Genomic DNA, 20,289 nt, shown 5'->3' with positions numbered 1-20,289 from the left:
TCCTCTCCTTCAGACCCTGGGATCCATGAGGATACATTCCGATACTTGATGTCCCATTGACTTGTATTGGTATCGGATATCGGTATCGGCGATATCCGATATTTTTCGGGTATCGGCCGATACTATCCGATACCGATACTTTCAAGTATCGGACGGTATCGCTCAACACTAGTGAAGAGTAGTGTTGAGCGATACCGTCCGATACTTGAAAGTATCGGTATCGGATAGTATCGGCCGATACCCGAAAAATATCGGATATCGCCGATACCGATATCCGATACCAATACAAGTCAATGGGACACCAAGTATCGGAAGGCGCATACAAACGGCACCGCGCTTGGGTTGCTAAAATAACCTCCCATGATAGCAGGGGTGCAATAGTCCCGAGTAAACTGATGGACACGGCGGTGCCGTTACTATTGCGCCCCTGCTATCAGGGGAGGTTATTTTAGCAACCCAAGCGCGGTGCCGTTTGTATGCATATTGTTTTTGGTCTTTACAGAAAGGGGCACATGTTCTGTGGCTACCAGCAGCGGGGTTACTATATAGGTTATCCCCACTTCTTATAGTGGGTTTAGGTGCTGAGCGCCGGTGATAGTCTGTTTTATACAAGTATCGGAAGGTATTCTGATGGTTCCCAGGGTCTGAAGGAGAGGAAACGCTCCTTCAGGCCCTGGGATCCATATTAAGGTGTAAAATAAAGAATTAAAATAAAAAATATTGATATATTCACCTCTCCGGCGGCCCCTGGACATCACGCTGGTAACCGGCAGGCTTCTTTGTTTAAAATGAGTGCCTTTAGGACCTGCGAATGACGTCGCGGCTTCGGATTGGTCGCGTGCCGCTCATGTGACCGCCACGCGACCAATCAGAAGCCGCGACGTCATTCGCAGGTCCTTAATTCCTAGAATTAGGAGTTTAGTGAATGAGAATGACGTCGCGGCTTCTGATTGGTCGCGTGGCAGTCACATGAGCGGCACGCGACCAATCAGAAGCCGCGACGTCATTCGCAGGTCCTAAAGGCGCTCATTTTAAACAAAGAAGCCTGCCGGTTACCAGCGTGATGTCCAGGGGCCGCCGGAGAGGTGAATATATCAATATTTTTTATTTTAATTCTTTATTTTACACATCCCTATGGATCCGATACCGATACCCGATACCACAAAAGTATCGGATCTGGGTATCGGAATTCCGATACCGCAAGTATCGGCCGATGCCCGATACTTGCGGTATCGGAATGCTCAACACTAGTGAAGAGATTAAGTGAAAGATTTTCTTAGGTCAGTCAACCATTATTCCTCCTTTGAACATTGTAGTTATCTGTGCTGTAGAAAATTATAAGGGAATGCTTAGTTTGGGGTTTTTATGTAGTCAGTCACTAATTTTCCCTGTGAGTCTTAGAGCCTTTACCCTTGACAGTATGGGGCACATTTTTACATATATAATAAATTAGGTTTAGGTATGATTTCAAAATTCAGAAATTGTAACCTTCTTCTGCAAAATAAAATGCTTCTTTGTTGGGGGTTACACAGGGAAATAATTCACACTGCTATTAGATGAAAGGAACATAAGACAATGTTAGGGCTAGCGGAACGCACCGGATAAATATAAAGATAGTGATAAGGTGCGTTCGCAGCCCGGGGTCCACATGCAGAGATGGAACCTGCTGCTAGGTAATGGCGGCACTATATGGCAGTACTACACCAGAATAGACATGGGTTCCGTCACCCGGTATGAACTGATGCAAACTCTGATGCTTCACAGAGTCGCAGGGAAACAAAGGAAATGCTGTGCCCTGTTAACAGTCACAGGGTGCAGCAGATGGACGCTAGCAGGATCCCTGAAACTCACCCCCACTACGATGTTGATTGATCTCGCTCTGATCCTTGGTGGCTTTTGAGCCCGCGCCTGAGGATGCCCTGAGTCAGATGCTGAGATCAAGTGGGAGTTCCCACCCTACACTGACCAGTAGTCAGGACAGATTAAAGATTACCACACACAGTGCGTACAGCGCCATCTGGCAGATGCCACTAACCACCCTAACTAGGGCTAGGAAAGGGCACTGATTAGGCATGGCACCGCACTGGTGGTCACTGCTAGCAGATGCAGTATCATATGCTAGATGTGCAGGAAAGCACTGTCAAGTGCTAGGTAGCTTCCACCCTTCACGAGCAGACAACAAGTCTAGGGATGGGAATGATTCATAGCTTTCATCCATCGACAGGCATACATCCAAACACGCACACACGTTTGCAAGTTTATACTAGCGCATGGCCGAGCGGCCATGCGAACCATTTATAGTAGTAGCGCTCATGGACCTTCCTGATGGTCCAATAGGAGTTTGCAATAGGACCTGAGCATGTGACCCCTGACCTCCAATGGGAGGTCGACCCATGGGCATGCTTAGTATGGGAAAAGCAGGACTTAGTCCCTGAAACACCTGCTCTCTGCTGAACAGTGCTGGCTACAAAGGCAGGACCTGGAAAGTCTATAAGCTTGAGCCAGACGCTGGGACAGACGTTTCCGCTGAGCAGGCTCCACTGCAGTTGGAGGAGAATGGGAGACCGCAGCGGACATGGTTCGAGATTCCCCCTTTGCAGAGGCGGGAACTCAACACCTAACAGACATAAGATGATAACACTATGTATAACAGATAGAAAGAGCGATATTTTCTACGTTTAGTAGCTTTTTCTTGTTTGCAACAGTAACTTTATTAGTTTACATTAATGCTTTTTACTTACAGTAGTTTCATATCAAAAATTAATATTATTTCAATAGAATATCTCATTTTTCAAATAATAGAAATTGCAAATGTTCTGGGTTTATAGGTTTAACTTTACCCTTTATTTGCGCTACAGTGTTCGCTACTGAAGGACCAATATAACTATTAACGAACATTCTGTAACATTTATATAAAATCCAATTTACAATTGAGAATTGTGGTATGTACAAACCAGGGATTCAAGCTTCAGGAGGCTAATTTGCATATTCCAGGTGCCTTCTGGGAGAAGCGAAGTCTCCCTAAGCTAGAAGATCGTTGGGTACAGCCGGGACCAGCTGCTTCGAAAGCATCACCAAACCAGGGATTCAAGCTTCAGGAGGCTAATTTGCATATTCCAGGTGCCTTCTGGGAGAAGCGAAGTCTCCCTAAGCTAGAAGATCGTTGGGTACAGCCGGGACCAGCTGCTTCGAAAGCATCACCAAACCGCGCGCGAATTTTTGCCTGTAGGACATTATTGCAAGAGAGCTTGGCTGAGTAGATTACACAAGAAGGAAAACACACAGCAAGTCAGCAGGATCTAGGAGCAACATGGCAGATGTGACAACCTACATGGTGAGCTGCAGCATGTGCTACATGTTCACAGATCGACCAGAAGAAGAATTAAATTTCACCTGTCAGAAGTGTAGACTAGTGGCCCTTTTAGAAGAAAAGGTGCGGGGTCTGGAAGAAAGAATAGCAACTTTGAAACTCATCAAAGAGAATGAAGACTTTCTAGACAGAACAGAAGCATCTCTACTGGTCACAGAAGGTGCAAAAAGTGTCAGAGAACCTCCAAAAGCAGATGAGTGGAAGCATGTGACCAAAAGAAGCAAGAAGACCATGGAGAAATCACCAACCACACAACTGAAGAACCGATATCAAATCTTTGTAGAGGATGAAGATGGCACACCTAAGGATGAAGCAATACCAGCAAGCAAAAAAGAAAAGGGCACACAGCAACAAGTGACAGCAAAAAGTACAGCCAAGAAGCAACGAAGAGTGGTGGTGGTGGGAGACTCACTACTGAGAGGCACCGAAGCAGCCATCTGCAGACCGGACATAACTGCAAGAGAAGTATGCTGCCTTCCAGGTGCGATGATCAAGGATGTGACCAATAGGATACCAAAGCTCTTCAGCTCCAAGGACGTCCACCCATTTCTTCTGATACATGTTGGCACCAATGACACGGCAAGGAAGGACCTACCGACAATCTGCAAGGACTTTGAAGAGTTGGGGAAGAAAGTAAAGGAACTGGATGCACAGGTAGTTTTTTCTTCTATCCTTCCAGTAGACGGGCATGGCACCAGGAGATGGAACAGGATCCTTGATGCAAACAACTGGCTAAGACGATGGTGCAGACAACAAGGATTTGGATTCCTGGACCACGGTGTGAATTACTGGTATGATGGACTCCTCGCCAGAGATGGACTACACCTCAACAAACCTGGGAAACACACATTCGCCAGAAGACTCGCTACACTCATCAGGAGGGCGTTAAACTAGAAGAAGAGGGGACGGGAAGAAAAACATTAGACTCGAACAAAGACGACCCAGGAAAACATACTCAGAAGGGAGGTAAGAACATTTCTAAAACAATCCACAGTGAGGAGATTGGAACAAAACAAAATCCTCTAAACTGCATGCTCGCAAACGCCAGAAGCCTGACAAACAAGATGGAAGAACTAGAAGCAGAAATATCTACAGGTAACTTTGACATAGTGGGAATAACCGAGACATGGTTAGATGAAAGCTATAACTGGGCAGTTAACTTACAGGGTTACAGTCTGTTTAGAAAGGATCGTAAAAATCGGAGAGGAGGAGGGGTTTGTCTCTATGTAAAGTCTTGTCTAAAGTCCACTTTAAGGGAGGATATTAGCGAAGGGAATGAGGATGTCGAGTCCATATGGGTTGAAATTCATGGAGGGAAAAATGGTAACAAAATTCTCATTGGGGTCTGTTACAAACCCCCAAATATAACAGAAAGCATGGAAAGTCTACTTCTAAAGCAGATAGATGAAGCTGCAACCCATAATGAGGTCCTGGTTATGGGGGACTTTAACTACCCGGATATTAACTGGGAAACAGAAACCTGTGAAACGCATAAAGGCAACAGGTTTCTGCTAATAACCAAGAAAAATTATCTTTCACAATTGGTGCAGAATCCAACCAGAGGAGCAGCACTTTTAGACCTAATACTATCTAATAGACCTGACAGAATAACAAATCTGCAGGTGGTTGGGCATTTAGGAAATAGCGACCACAATATTGTACAGTTTCACCTGTCTTTCACTAGGGGGACTTGTCAGGGAGTCACAAAAACACTGAACTTTAGGAAGGCAAAGTTTGAACAGCTTAGAGATGCCCTTAATCTGGTAGACTGGGACAATATCCTCAGAAATGAGAATACAGATAATAAATGGGAAATGTTTAAGAACATCCTAAATAGGCAGTGTAAGCGGTTTATACCTTGTGGGAATAAAAGGACTAGAAATAGGAAAAACCCAATGTGGCTAAACAAAGAAGTAAGACAGGCAATTAACAGTAAAAAGAAAGCATTTACACTACTAAAGCAGGATGGCACCATTGAAGCTCTAAAAAACTATAGGGAGAAAAATACTTTATCTAAAAAACTAATTAAAGCTGCCAAAAAGGAAACAGAGAAGCACATTGCTAAGGAGAGTAAAACTAATCCCAAACTGTTCTTCAACTATATCAATAGTAAAAGAATAAAACCTGAAAATGTAGGCCCCTTAAAAAATAGTGAGGAAAGAATGGTTGTAGATGACGAGGAAAAAGCTAACATATTAAACACCTTCTTCTCCACGGTATTCACGGTGGAAAATGAAATGCTAGGTGAAATCCCAAGAAACAATGAAAACCCTATATTAAGGGTCACCAATCTAACCCAAGAAGAGGTGCGAAACCGGCTAAATAAGATTAAAATAGATAAATCTCCGGGTCCGGATGGCATACACCCACGAGTACTAAGAGAACTAAGTAATGTAATAGATAAACCATTATTTCTTATTTTTAGGGACTCTATAGCGACAGGGTCTGTTCCGCAGGACTGGCGCATAGCAAATGTGGTGCCAATATTCAAAAAGGGCTCTAAAAGTGAACCTGGAAATTATAGGCCAGTAAGTCTAACCTCTATTGTTGGTAAAATATTTGAAGGGTTTCTGAGGGATGTTATTCTGGATTATCTCAATGAGAATAACTGTTTAACTCCATATCAGCATGGGTTTATGAGAAATTGCTCCTGTCAAACCAATCTAATCAGTTTTTATGAAGAGGTAAGCTATAGACTGGACCACGGTGAGTCATTGGACGTGGTATATCTCGATTTTTCCAAAGCGTTTGATACCGTGCCGCACAAGAGGTTGGTACACAAAATGAGAATGCTTGGTCTGGGGGAAATTGTGTGTAAATGGGTTAGTAACTGGCTTAGTGATAGAAAGCAGAGGGTGGTTATAAATGGTATAGTCTCTAACTGGGTCGCTGTGACCAGTGGGGTACCGCAGGGGTCAGTATTGGGACCTGTTCTCTTCAACATATTCATTAATGATCTGGTAGAAGGTTTACACAGTAAAATATCGATATTTGCAGATGATACAAAACTATGTAAAGCAGTTAATACAAGAGAAGATAGTATTCTGCTACAGATGGATCTGGATAAGTTGGAAACTTGGGCTGAAAGGTGGCAGATGAGGTTTAACAATGATAAATGTAAGGTTATACACATGGGAAGAGGGAATCAATATCACCATTACACACTGAACGGGAAACCACTGGGTAAATCTGACAGGGAGAAGGACTTGGGGATCCTAGTTAATGATAAACTTACCTGGAGCAGCCAGTGCCAGGCAGCAGCTGCCAAGGCAAACAGGATCATGGGGTGCATTAAAAGAGGTCTGGATACACATGATGAGAGCATTATACTGCCTCTGTACAAATCCCTAGTTAGACCGCACATGGAGTACTGTGTCCAGTTTTGGGCACCGGTGCTCAGGAAGGATATAATGGAACTAGAGAGAGTACAAAGGAGGGCAACAAAATTAATAAAGGGGATGGGAGAACTACAATACCCAGATAGATTAGCGAAATTAGGATTATTTAGTCTAGAAAAAAGACGACTGAGGGGCGATCTAATAACCATGTATAAGTATATAAGGGGACAATACAAATATCTCGCTGAGGATCTGTTTATACCAAGGAAGGTGACGGGCACAAGGGGGCATTCTTTGCGTCTGGAGGAGAGAAGGTTTTTCCACCAACATAGAAGAGGATTCTTTACTGTTAGGGCAGTGAGAATCTGGAATTGCTTGCCTGAGGAGGTGGTGATGGCGAACTCAGTCGAGGGGTTCAAGAGAGGCCTGGATGTCTTCCTGGAGCAGAACAATATTGTATCATACAATTATTAGGTTCTGTAGAAGGACGTAGATCTGGGTATTTATTATGATGGAATATAGGCTGAACTGGATGGACAAATGTCTTTTTTCGGCCTTACTAACTATGTTACTATGTTACTATGTTACTAATTTAATTTAGATCCTACTAACTATATACCAAACTAAGATTGTAATGTAATTTTTAAAAAAGACATCTAAAAACGTCAAAGCAACATTTAAAACAAACATCTGAAAAAGAAAGAAGAAAGTCAAAGAACTACATCAAACATCTACGAACAACAAATTAGAGATTTGGTCATAAAGTAAATATAAATAGACAAATGTCTGCCATGATGTATTCTATGAACACAAAATATAGGAACAGACAACCTTCGTATCGTTATATAATTAAGGATAATATATTACACATTCAACATTTCATATTGAAAAAGTACAGTACAGTACATAGCAGATAATCAATGGTTCTGGAAAAATTAATAATCATTTTTATTTATATATCATATTCCGTGGCATTTATCAGATTGGATCTGCTAAAATTAAAATGTGCCTGTTTTGTGGATTTTCCTAGGAAATTTGAATTGAAGAAAAGATATTCTAATGCAAATTTATTGTCCTTCATTATGCTCTGGGGTTTTTCCAGACTGTGACAAACTCACACCTCGCCACCCCGCATGACATTGCTATTACATCAGAGGTATCAAGCGGTATGGTCTCCTCACTTGCCACCAACGTGATGTTCCACACTCCCTGGGGACATATAATGTTAGCTTGCAATGGTTTACATAGACACCTCCCTGTCCACAAGGGCCGAGTGTGGCACAGCTAGTGAGAGGATGTGGCCCAAACAATCGCTGATGTAGCACCACACTCACTCATAACCCTGACAGGCTGAGATGAGAGGAACTCCAAGATGTATGATGGATCATAACTGCTTTATGGAAGGTCATAGGGTGTCAGTTTTGGAGCCATTAATCCGGCCGAGCTCCCGTTACACTTGGAGTCCAAACGTGGCTTTGTTACCTGGCTTCTACTAGCCTTTCTGCGTAACTCCTCAGCCTGAGGTCCTAGAATACATCGTTACCCTGGAAGGTGTTTGGCCCTTTCCAGAGCTCTCAAAAATGTAACTGGTGTGTGGCTAGGATGTACAATAATTCTAATTCCATATTCTCCTTAAATCTCCTTATGAAATTCCCTAACTGGATAAAGCAGTTACACAACGTTGGCTCCACAGGAGGTCATCTTGTAGGAGCCTGTATACTAGCTGATGTGGCTTGACCACCTGCTAAGCCAGGTGTCCGATTACAGCTACACATGCTGAAGGAGGATTGTAAGCTGCCATTAAATCTTCCCATTCTTCACACTTACTTTCAAAAGGGTAAAAAAATCTCACCATCCACTACTGCTTTGAACGTGAGTATGAGATGATTATGTATTAGATCTAGTGTATCTCATGCATAAATTTGACGTTTGACTATTTAGCATATAATTAGTTATGTTGATTATTGTCATGTCACCGCATTGTTACTGTTTTGCTCCTAAAAGTCAAAATTTTACTTGTTACTATTTTGTCAGTATTTTGTAAATCCACATTTGTCTTTAAGCACTGCCTGGATCCTCTCAATCAGATTCAAGTATATCTTAACCAAAATCTGATCCAATGTCTCTTCTACACATTCCCAAAGTTGGTGAATACTGGTCGACTCACTTGGGTATGCATATAGTTTCTTCTTCAACCATACCCACAAGTGTTCTATTAGATTGAGGTCTGGGGACTGTGCAGACCAACATAGCATTTCTACTTAATTGCAATGAACCATTTTATCGCCAATTTGACTTACTCTTCAGATAGTTGTACTGTTGGAACACTATGTTGTCCTTTTTATACCCATAGCACTCGAGTGTACGAAGTAACTAGTCTTGTAGGATTTTCACATATAGCTCAACACTGAGACCAACATTGATACTGGTTAAGTATTCAACGTTTTTGACTGTAAAACAACCCCATGTCAGAGCCTAGTCTATTGACTTTTGTCTCATCACTCCAAATCACCCATTTCCAATCTTGTCCACTTTTCATACTTTTTAGCAAACTCAAGCCAACCTATCTTATGACGATACTGAAGTTGAGACTTCTTTAACCTTACTCGGGCCACCATTCCAGACTTGCGATGTGTGTCACACGGTGCTTGCAAGGACATCTGTGATCTCACTATTATGAAGCATTCGAGCCACCTCCACTGCCGTTTATGTTGCTTTGTGATGACTATGTAAAGAGCCGACTTGTTGACTCCGATATTTTGCCTAGACGTCTAGAACTTGGCTTTTGAATGAATGGATGGACTTCATTTTGTATTCTTCCAACTGTCATGGCACTCACATGATGCAGTTTGGCAGCTTTTTAGTCGAGAGAGCACTATCAATGAGCTGGATGATGCGGTGTCTCTTTTTTGGTAAATCTTTTTCATGTATGTTCCTCGATTTGAACCAATGACCTTTTCCTTGGGAATCTATCTAGTAAAACACTGATCTATTAGACAATGTGAGAACAGGTTATATTTTGTAGTATATAGGAACAAAAAAAGATTTTTCCACCACCAGAAGCAAAACTGCAACAATGCAGTGATATGACGGGAATCTGCATAACTAACCATATGTTAAATAATTGCAACTCAAATTTATGTATGAGATAACCACGATGATTGTTTATAAATCGATGGTAGTATCACATTCGAAGCAGTGGTAGATGGTAATATATGGAGACTGAAATTTAAAAGTTCAAAACATTGTTACCCTTTTGCTTGTCATTGTTCTTACCTTACCACTTACCTCTTCAGCTGTTTCCATTGCACCCTGCCTATTGTCATGTTGCATCTCTGGCTCAGTGTTCACTTTAGGCCAGAGACTTCAGCCGTGAGCAGGCCCTGGAGTTGACTACATATGCACAATTCCCTCCAGAGCCTGTGACCGGAAGTTGTCGCTTGGTGTTCACTCTAGGTTTGGACTTACAGCCATGAGTGGGCCACAGAGCTTGCACAGTGAACTCCAGGGCCTACTTGCAATTAGAAGCACCAGCCTACAGTGAACACCAGACCAAAGCTGCGACACAATGGTAGACTAGACAGTGTGCAGAGAGCAGAGGGAGCAGCTGGACAACTAAACAGCAAGCAAAAAGTAAAAAAAAAAAAATAACATATCTTATGGCTCACCTTTCCAGCCAACCCTGCTGCTTCTCGCCTGTTGTCAGATCTTCTATGCCTTTATTGGGTCGCATCTCTGACCTAAATTCCACCCTATACTGAGAATAGCAGCTGCAAAAAGGTCACAAAGCATCTGCAGTTGGCTGCAATTTTGCTAAATTTGTTTGAAGCAAATTACTAAAAATGTATGATCTCCAAAATGTGGATTTGTGCAAAATTCAAGTAAAATTCTATTTAACTTGAATAAATTTGCCCTTTTCAAATATTTTCCCAACATCTAAGTAAATGGCTGCACCCTAATGCTTGTTTCTCATTATGTTTTGAATCTAATCTGCTGTCCTTATAAGTGTGATTCATTTCTTTGACTTTCTTCGCTTTTATGATTTTTTTCAGATGCTTCTAATTAAAATTGCATTTGAATCTGATCTAGTGTGGTACATTGTTCATAAGTTCTACATTGTGAATGTTGATTGAAGGGCACAATAATTGGAGAGCATGGCAATCTACTATTTCATAAGGTTACTGTTAGGTGTCGAGTTCCCGCCTCTGCACAGGGGGAATCTCAAACCATCTCTGCTGCGGTCTCCCATTCTTCTCCAACCACAGTGGAGTCTGCTCAGCGGAGACATTGGTCCCAGCGTCTTGCTCAGTCTCACTCTGTGCATAGGGTTGCTGCTGCTTTTCCAGCTTCTGCCATTGAAGCCAGTGCTGGGCAGCGGCGAGCAGACGCTTCTGAGACTAAGTCCTATTTTGCACATACTGAGCATGCCCAGGGCAAGATCTCTCAGTGGAGATCTAGGGTCACATGCTCAGGTACTGCAGCGACTTCCATTGGTCCTTCTCATGTAAGGTCCTGTAGGTACTAGGACTAAGTTCTGCTTTGCACACTGAGTATGCCCAGGGCAAGATATCTCAGTGGAGAACTAGGGTCACATGCTCAAGCACTGCAGCAATTCCATTGGTCCTTCTTTGAAAGGTCCTATACGTGCTGCAGCTATTTAAGGCTCGCATGGCCACACGGCCATGCGCTAGTGTACATTTGTAAACGTGTGTGTGTTGTGAGTGAAAGTCGCTCTTTAAATAACCCTCTCTATTGGATGACTGTTCGCGGAAGGTGTATGATTGCTATCTAGCGCCCGACTTATCCAACAGCACGTTACACACTAATACAGCATCTAGTTGCTGTGTCCGCCAGTGCGGTGGCGTGCGCTTTCACGTCCCAAGCCTGGGTGGTTAGTGGCGTCCGCCAGTGCGGCACCGCACGCACTCTCATGCATTCCTTTGTTATTATTTTGGCTACGCTGACACCCCAGTTGCAGTGTCGACCGCAAGTAGTCTACACAGACTCAGATCCCAAGTCTTAGGACTGAGGTCGGAGACTCCTTGCTTGTGCTCTTGTGTGCAGTACCGCGGCCCTGTGACTTAACAGGGTTCGCTTCCTTCACACAGGGTGAAGTTAACCCGTGTGTATTCACATTGTACTGCCATATAGTCCGTCATTACTTGGCAGCAGGTTCCATCTTATTATTTGGTGCTTTACGCTAGCCCTAACATTACACTAGCGCCGGGGTCTGGCTAGTAATGATAGAAAAACAGCAATCCTTGCAGTACATCCAGCAGCTGGAGGGTAGGTTGGCGGCTCTTGAGCGCACAACCTCAGCTGTGGATGTAACCGCAGTTGCTGTTCAGGCTGCTAGCATGGCTGCAGCAACCTTGTCCACTGCCACCCCTGTACCGACTCTATCACACCTCCCGCTACCAGAAACATTTTCTGGTGATAGTAAGTCTTGTAGGGGTTTCGTGAGTCAGTGCTCTATACATCTCGAGCTTCTGGCCTCTCATTTCCCTACAGAGCGGGAAAAGGTGGGGTTTATTGTGTCTCTCCTGTCAAACAGGGCGTTAGAGTGGGCTACGCCGCTGTGGGAGTGTGGCGATCATGTGGTGCAGAGTGCTTCATTTTTCCTGAGCACTCTGAAACAGGTCTTTTTAGGACCTCGTGTCACCCATGATATGGCGCTCCAACTGTTGGCATTGACTCAGGGCTCGTCCTTGGTCAGCCATTTTGCCGTCCACTTCCGCACCCTAGCATCTGAGCTGGAGTGGTCAGATAAAGCCCTAATTCCGATATTTTGGAGGGGGCTGGCTGACCACGTGAAGGACGCCCTGGCCACTAGGGAGATTCCCGCCACACTTGAGGAGTTAATTAATAGCTGTGTCCACTCGTATTGACCTCCGTTTTCACGAGTGGAGGTTAGAGCAAGCCCAGTGTAGGCAGAGGTTTCGGCTGGCTCCCACCTTCGCCAAACCTTTGGAATCTCCAGTCCAGGCCTCTGAGTCACATGGGGCCATGGAATTGTCACAAGCGGGATCTAAGTCCCAGACCGCTCGTGCACTCCAAGTTAATCATGTTTGCCAGCAGTCAGGACATCTTGCCACCAGATGTTCCCAGCGGTTGAGCAAACGTCAGCGTCTAGTGGTAATAGGTGGAGGTACACTAGACACTGCGACGTTTGCCTCCAAATTGTCCTTTAAGGGGACAATAACAATAGGCTCATTCACTCACTCGGTAGAGCTCTGGGTGGATTCTGGGGTGGAGGGCAATTTTATGTCTTCTGCCTTCGCCCAACGTCACGCAATACCCCTGGTTATGCTAGCTCAACCAGTAACTGTACGAGGGGTAAATGGGTCGACACTGCCCTCACAGATAACACACCAGACCATTCCTTTTACTCTGTCCATGTCACCATTCCATAAGGAGATTATATCTCTGCTCGTCATTCCTGAGGGAATTGATGAGGTCCTGTTGGGAATACCTTGGCTGTGGTACCACTCTCCTCATATTGAGTGGTCCTCAGGCAGAATTCTGGGATGGGGTGAATCTTGTGGGGGTAGGTGTCAGAGGGAGTGCGTTCAGGTTGCTACTACAGAGGTACCCGTAGATTTATCCTCTCTCCCCAAGCAATATTCGTCTTATGCAGACGTGTTCTCCAAAAAGGCCCCATCGCCCCATCGCCCCTATGACTGTCCTATTGATCTCTTGCCTGGTGCTGAGCCTCCCCAGGGTCGAGTTTATCTGTTATCTCTCCCGGAGATGGAGGTAATGTCACAGTACATCCAGGAAAATCTGGCAAGAGGATTCATTAGGAAGTCAGTGTCACCTCCTGGGGCAGGGTTCTTCTTCGTGCAGAAGAAGAATGGGGAATTGCGTCCATGCATAGACTACAGGGGTCTTAACGCCATTACCGTTAAGAATAAGTATCCTTTGCCCTTGATATCTGAGCTCTTTGATAGGCTTCGGGAAGCAAGGGTATTTACTAAATTAGATCTGCGGGGTGCTTACAACCTGATTTGCTTCCGTGAGGGGGACGAATGGAAGACGGCTTTTAACACCAGGGATGGGCACTATGAATATCTGGTGATGCCCTTCGGGCTCTGTAATGCCCCAGCCGTTTTCCAAGACTTTGTGAACGACATCTTCCGGGATATGCTCTCCACCTCGGTCGTAGTCTATCTGGATGATATTCTCATCGACTCTCCAGATATTGACTCCCACCGGAGAAATGTTTGCAAAGTCTTCGACCTCATACGGGCAAACTCCCTCTACGCCAAGTTGGAGAAGTGTATGTTCGAGCAGGAGTCCTTACCATTCCTAGGCTATATCATCTCTGCCCAAGGATCGGCTATGGATCCTGCCAAACTACAGGCTGTGATGGACTGGCAGGAACCCCATTCTCTTAAAGCGGTGCAGCGCTTTATGGGGTTCATGAATTATTATCGCCAGTTCATTCCGCACTTCTCAACTTTGGTAGCTGCCTTGGTTGCCCTCACCAAGAAGGGGGCAAATCCCAAATTGTGGTCTGAGGAGGTCTCCAAGGCCTTTAACTCCATAAAGTCACACTTCGCTAGTGCTCCCATCCTACATCGCCCCGATGTAGATAAGCCATTTACCATGGAGGTGGATGCCTCATCTGTTGGTGCTGGAGCAGTCCTCTTCCAAAAGGATGCTCAAGGTCGGAAGCATCCTTGCTTTTTCTTTTCTAAGACCTTCTCACCAGCAGAAAGGAATTATTCCATCAGGGACAGGGAGTTGCTAGCCATGAAGTTGGCTTTCTCGGATTAGAGACATCTCTTGGAGGGAGCTCATTTTCCCTTCCAAGTCTTCACAGATCATAAAAATTTGGTGTACCTACAGACAGCCCAGCGGTTAAATTCTCACCAGGCCAGATGGTCCTTGTTCTTCTCCTGGTTTCATTTCACCCTCCATTTTCTTTCTGGGGAGAAGAACATTCAGGCCGATGCTCTCTCTCGCTCCGTTGTGTCATCTGTGGAGGAGGAGGAGGAGCCTCGGCTTATTGTCCCTTCAGAGAGCCTGAGAACGGTGGCTCTGGTTTCGCTAGAGTCTGTTCCCCCAGGCAAGACTTTTGTTCCATCTAATTTGCGACCGGAGGTTCTCTCTTGGGCTCACTCGTCCATGGTGGGTGGACACTTTGGGACCAAGAGGACATCTGAGCTCTTGGCGAGGACATACTGGTGGCCGCATATGGCTCGTGACGTCACAGACTATGTTCGGGCATGTGTTTTCTGTGCCAAGAACAAGTCTCCTCGGCAATGGCCAGCTGGGTTGCTTTACCCCATGCCGGTGGCGGACAGGCCCTGGGAGATGGTCGGGATGGATTTTGTGCTGGGCTTACCCAAGTCTCGTAACTGCACCATTATCTGGGTGATCACCGACCATTTTTCCAAAATGGTGCACTTGGTGCCTCTTCCACGGCTACCTTCTGCACGGGCTCTGGCTGTGTTGTTCATTAAGCATATCTTTCGCCTACACGGTATGCCAGACAAAATTGTCAGTGACCTGGGTCCCAAGTTTGTGTCTCGATTCTGGAGAGAGCTTAGTCGTCTACTCAGTATTGAGTTGAATCTCTCTTCGGCATATCATCCCGAGACGAATGGGTTGGTAGAGAGGGCCAACCAGACCCTTGTCACATATTTACGACATTTTGTTTCTGCCAGGCAGGATGACTGGGCATCCTTGCTACCGTGGGCAGAGTTTGCGCTTAACAATGCCGTAGCTGACTCCACCGGTCAGACTCCATTCCTCCTAAATTATGGCCAGCATCCACGTGTCCCTGTGCCCATGCCCGTGTCTTCCACCGACTCCAGGGTGGCAGACTGGGCTGCGGAGGCACGGGACATTTGGGACCGCACTCAGGATGCCATTCGGGCCTCCAAGGAGAGAATGAGGTCCTCCGCCGATGCTCATCAGCGCCCCGCTCCGACCTTTGCTCCTGGCGACTTAGTGTGGCTCTCCGCCTGTAACATCAGGCTGCGTGCTGAGTCCACTAAGTTTGCACCTCGCTACTTGGGTCCCTTCAAGGTCCTCTAACAGGTTAACCCTGTGGTTTACCGTCTGGCCCTTCATCCACGCCTGGGTATCACCGACACCTTTCATGTGTCCCTCTTGAAACCCGTATACATGTCCCGGTTTTCCGAGTCATCTGCCGGGACATCGGGTTCATCTACGGACGATTACGAGGTGAACACTATTTTGGGGTGCAAGGTGGTACGTGGAAAAAACTCTATTTGGTGGATTGGAAGGGTTATGGCCCAGAGGACAGGTCCTGGGAGCCTACTGAACACATTCGAGTTCCACAGCACATTGCTGCCTTCGAGCGTAGCAAGGTCCAAGGAGAGGGGGCCCTAGGAGGGGGGGTAATGTTAGGTGTTGAGTTCCTGCCTCTGCACAGGGGGAATCTCGAACCATCTTTGCTGCGGTATCCCATTCTTCTCCATCCGCAGTGGAGTCTGCTCAGCGGAGACGTTGGTCCCAGCATCTTGCTCAGTCTCACTCTGTGCATAGGGTTGCTGCTGCTTTTCCAGCTTCTGCCATTGAAGCCAGTGCTGGGTAGCGGCGAGCAGACGCTTCTGAGACTAAGTCTGACTTTGTACAAACTGAGCATGGCCAGGGCAAGATCTCTCAGTGGAGATCTAGGGTCACATGCTCAGGTACTGCAGCGACTTCCATTGGTCCTTTGTTGTGAATTCTGTTATCGAACTCCCTCCTGTGGTCATGAATGGTATTTCGGCGAGTTCTGTCCATGGACTCCCTCTGGTGGCTGTGAGTGGAGCTGCTGCTTCTGAGGTTCCTTCCACAGGTGACTTAGTTTATTCTTTGGCTGCTGCTCTATTTAACTCCACTCAGATCGTTGCTCCATGCCAGCTGTCAATGTTCTTGTACTGGTTCAGTTCGCTCTTGGATCTTTCTGGTGACCTGTCTACTCCAGCAGAAGCTAAGTCCCTGCTTGTTAATTATTTGTTCATTGTTTTCTTGTCCAGCTTGCTATCATGATTTTGCCTTGCTAGCTGGAAGCTCTGGGATGCAGAGTGGCACCTCCGCACCGTGAGTCGGTGCGTAGGTCTTTTTGCACACTCTGCGTGGTCTTTTTGTAGTTTTTTGTGCTGACCGCAAAGTTACCTTTCCTATCCTCAGGCTGTTTAGTAAGTCTGGCCTCCTTTGCTGAAACTTGTTTCATTTCTGTGTTTGTGACTTTCATCTTAACTCACAGTCAATATATGTGGGGGGCTGCCTTTTTCTTTGGGGAATTTCTCTGAGGCAAGGTAGGCTTTATTTTCTATCTCTAGGGCTAGTTAGCTCTTAGGCTGTGAAGAGGCGTCTAGGCAGAGTTAGGTACGCTCCACTGCTATTTCTAGTGTGTGTGATAGGATTAGGGGTTGCGGTCAGCAGAGCTCCCACTTCCCAGAGCTTGTCCTGTGTTAGTTTAACCATCAGGTCGTTCCGGGTGCTCCTAACCACCAGGTCCATAACAGTCCTTCTCAAGTAAAGTCCTGTAGGTACTAGGACTAAGTTCTGCTTTGCACACTGAGCATGCCCAGGGCAAGATCTCTCAGTGGAGATCTAGGGTCACATGCTCAGGTACTGCAGCAATTATATTGGTCCTTCTTTGAAAGGTCCTATACGTGCTGCAGCTATTTAAGGCTCGCATGGCTGCACGGCCATGCGCTAGTGTACATTTGTAAACGTGTGTGTGTTGTGAGTGAAAGTCGCTCTTTAAATAACCCTCCCTATTGGATGACTGTTCGCAGAAGGTGTATGATTGCTATCTAGCGCCCGACTTATCCAACAGCACGTTACACACTAATACGGCGTCTAGTTACTGTGTCTGCCAGTGCGGTGCCATGCGCTTTCACAGCGCTTTCCTGTCCCAAGCCTGGTTGGTTAGTGGCGTCCGCCAGTGCGGCACCGCACGCACTCTTGTGCATTCCTTTGTTATTATTTTGGTTATGCTGACACCCCAGTTGCGGTGTCGACCGCAAGTAGTCTACACAGACTCAGATCCCAAGTCTTAGGACTGAGCTCGGAGACTCATTGCTTGTGCTCGTGTGCGGTACCGCGGCCCTGTGACTTAACAGGGTTCGCTTCCTTCACACAGGGTGAAGTTAACCCGTGTGTATTCACATTGTACCACCATATAGTCCGTCATTACTTGGCAGCAGGTTCCATCTCTGCACGATGGACCCCGGGCTGCGAACGCACCTTATTCTACCTATCTTATTATTTGGTGCGTTCCGCTAGCCCTAACAGTTACTTTTTCATTTTGGATTTAGTAAGCTGCTAAAAGGTCACTGGTATTTTTACAAACTTTTCATATATCAATAATACAAGCAAATATATAGTAAGAAACTTTGCAATATATCCTATCTGAGAGCCCCTTCTTCTCCTCCCCCTACCTTCTGAACTTATCATTAAACAGCTAAATTCTGTCTTGTTCAAGATGGACTGTCAGCTTACTGAGGGATCAGATTAAAGATGTCTATTGGAGTCTATGGAGAGAAAAAGTATAAAGAACAGCGGAGTAAAAGGACAGACAAAATTACAGATAGAGAATGATGTTGTTACAACCCCAATTCTAAAAAAATATGTTGGTTTCTTTGGGCCAAAACACAATTAAAATGGATTAAAGCTAAATGAAGAAACAAAACTGCTTTTTTGTAATGGAAACCACAGATGCCGTTTCCTACGGACTCAAGAGGGCCATACAGATTGTTGTCGGTTCCCAGTTAATAAGCCTGCATCTCTGATCGCATTGGGGTTGAATTATTGCTTATAACATCGACAGCTAGCACATCTTGAAAGGCACTATGAATGTTTTAAAAAAACATATGCTTCCACAAATGAGGTTGTTACGACTGAACGTCGTACAGTGTGCAGCGCAGCCCTCTGTCTTGTTATCTTCTTTACACTGTCGTATTTTCAACCTGTTCGCTCTAGGCCTCGTCATCCTGCTGTGACCATGCCTCAGCATTCACTGTGTGTAACAGAAGTCCAAGCCTAGAATGAACAGGGCAGGGATGTTGCTCGCATTAAGGAAAAAAAGAGCTTTGAGAGTTGGACAGTGGGCAGCTTTAAACCTTTGCCGATCTTATCCGTGATGCAGTAAAATGTCAGCCAACCAGGATTTTACTAAGTAAACTACAGACACTGTCAGGTTCGCAAATGTTAAACTGATTAAATTGATACCTGGGGTGAAGAAATCTGTCTTGTGGTTCTTGTGTAATCAGTGTTAGAAGTTTTCAGTTAAGGAGATGACAGACTGATTTTGACAGGTTCGCTTTAATAGCCATTTTGCTGCATTCATGCATAGCAAATTAATGCAATTTTTTTGCATTTTTGAGTACAGCTCATTTCCACTTGAATACATTTTCTCAACTCTATATAAGAAATTTCAAAATTATTGCATTCTTGCTTTCTTTACTTTTTTCAACGAATCCCAACTTATTTGTAATTGGGGTTGTAGTTTTAGTAAGTTTTAGTAAGTATTTTATCTCACCACATAGCTAGATAAATAGCTACACTGATCATTTCCCGTTATGTTATGTTCTTCATGCTGCTGCTTCTTCTGTGCTTGCACTGCCTAAATATAGTGAATCAAAAATCTTTAAGTGTATCGGAGACGCCGTAACATCTACCTACTCGACCACCATATGAATATAATAAGTGTTCAATAAGTGTTGAAACCTCTCACAACTCCTAACAATCCTAACATTGGAGATGGACAAAGAAAGACCTTCCTAATTCATCATGCATAGATCCATTTTTCAGACATCTCAGCAACAACAACAAGCAATAACTTGTGTAGTATTATTATACCCCATGGAGTTAATGTGTAATTACTAATTAGGTTATCTATCAAACCTGATTTATTGATCAGTTCCTCCATTTTAAAACCAATGTAAGGACCATATACTGTGCTCAAACTAAGGATCTTATTTCATAAAGGGGAGGGATTCATCTAAACACTTATACCTGGTTTCATAGGTAATAGACAATCGTCCAACTCACGTTTGTGTTGCAACCAACTGGGGAAGGGTGAACTGCATTTCGTCATACATTTTAATTAGCTATGCTTGTTAATGATGTTTTCAATTGGCAAAGTTGAAACAGGAACAGAAGGACAGTACAGAGACTAAATACAAGTTAGAAAGCTATAGCAAAATTGCTTGAAGCACCTTATTAGCTGCATTCCAAGGCGAGTGTTCACAGAAGGTGAGCTTACACTGTAAATATACAAAGACTGTTTCACAGAAGACTTAGTAAATCATGTCAATGGTCAATGAATTTTTCCTATCCGCATGCAGAAACAGGAATGCACAAAAAAGTTTCTTGCCTATGGCAAAAACACTTGTAAAATTTGTATAAGTAAAGTGAATTTAAGTATGATTTTTCCTTACTCCATTAGTTTCATAATATTTCTCATGTTATGATTTTACTATACACATTCCATCTACTGACATTTTACATTTTAACATTGGTTTCATAAATACTTATTTCATAAATCTAAGTATATGACAAGTAACTGAGTGTAAAAAGTGTAATCTATGCGAAGTATAAAAAGAGTAGAGG

General features: G+C 44.6%; 1 protein-coding gene across 1 annotated transcript in view; it reads right to left on the bottom strand.

Annotated features, from left to right (window-relative positions):
* ADAMTS19 (ADAM metallopeptidase with thrombospondin type 1 motif 19) overlaps positions 1-20,289 on the bottom strand; it is a 561,705-nt gene that overhangs the window by 434,128 nt on the left and 107,288 nt on the right. The gene's annotated exons all lie outside the window — the stretch shown is intronic.

This window comes from Ranitomeya imitator, chromosome 1 (genome assembly GCF_032444005.1).
Source record: "Ranitomeya imitator isolate aRanImi1 chromosome 1, aRanImi1.pri, whole genome shotgun sequence".
Classification (NCBI taxonomy): domain Eukaryota; kingdom Metazoa; phylum Chordata; class Amphibia; order Anura; family Dendrobatidae; genus Ranitomeya; species Ranitomeya imitator.
Note: the sequence above shows the minus strand (reverse complement) of the source record. Positions and strands in the feature narration are given on the sequence as shown.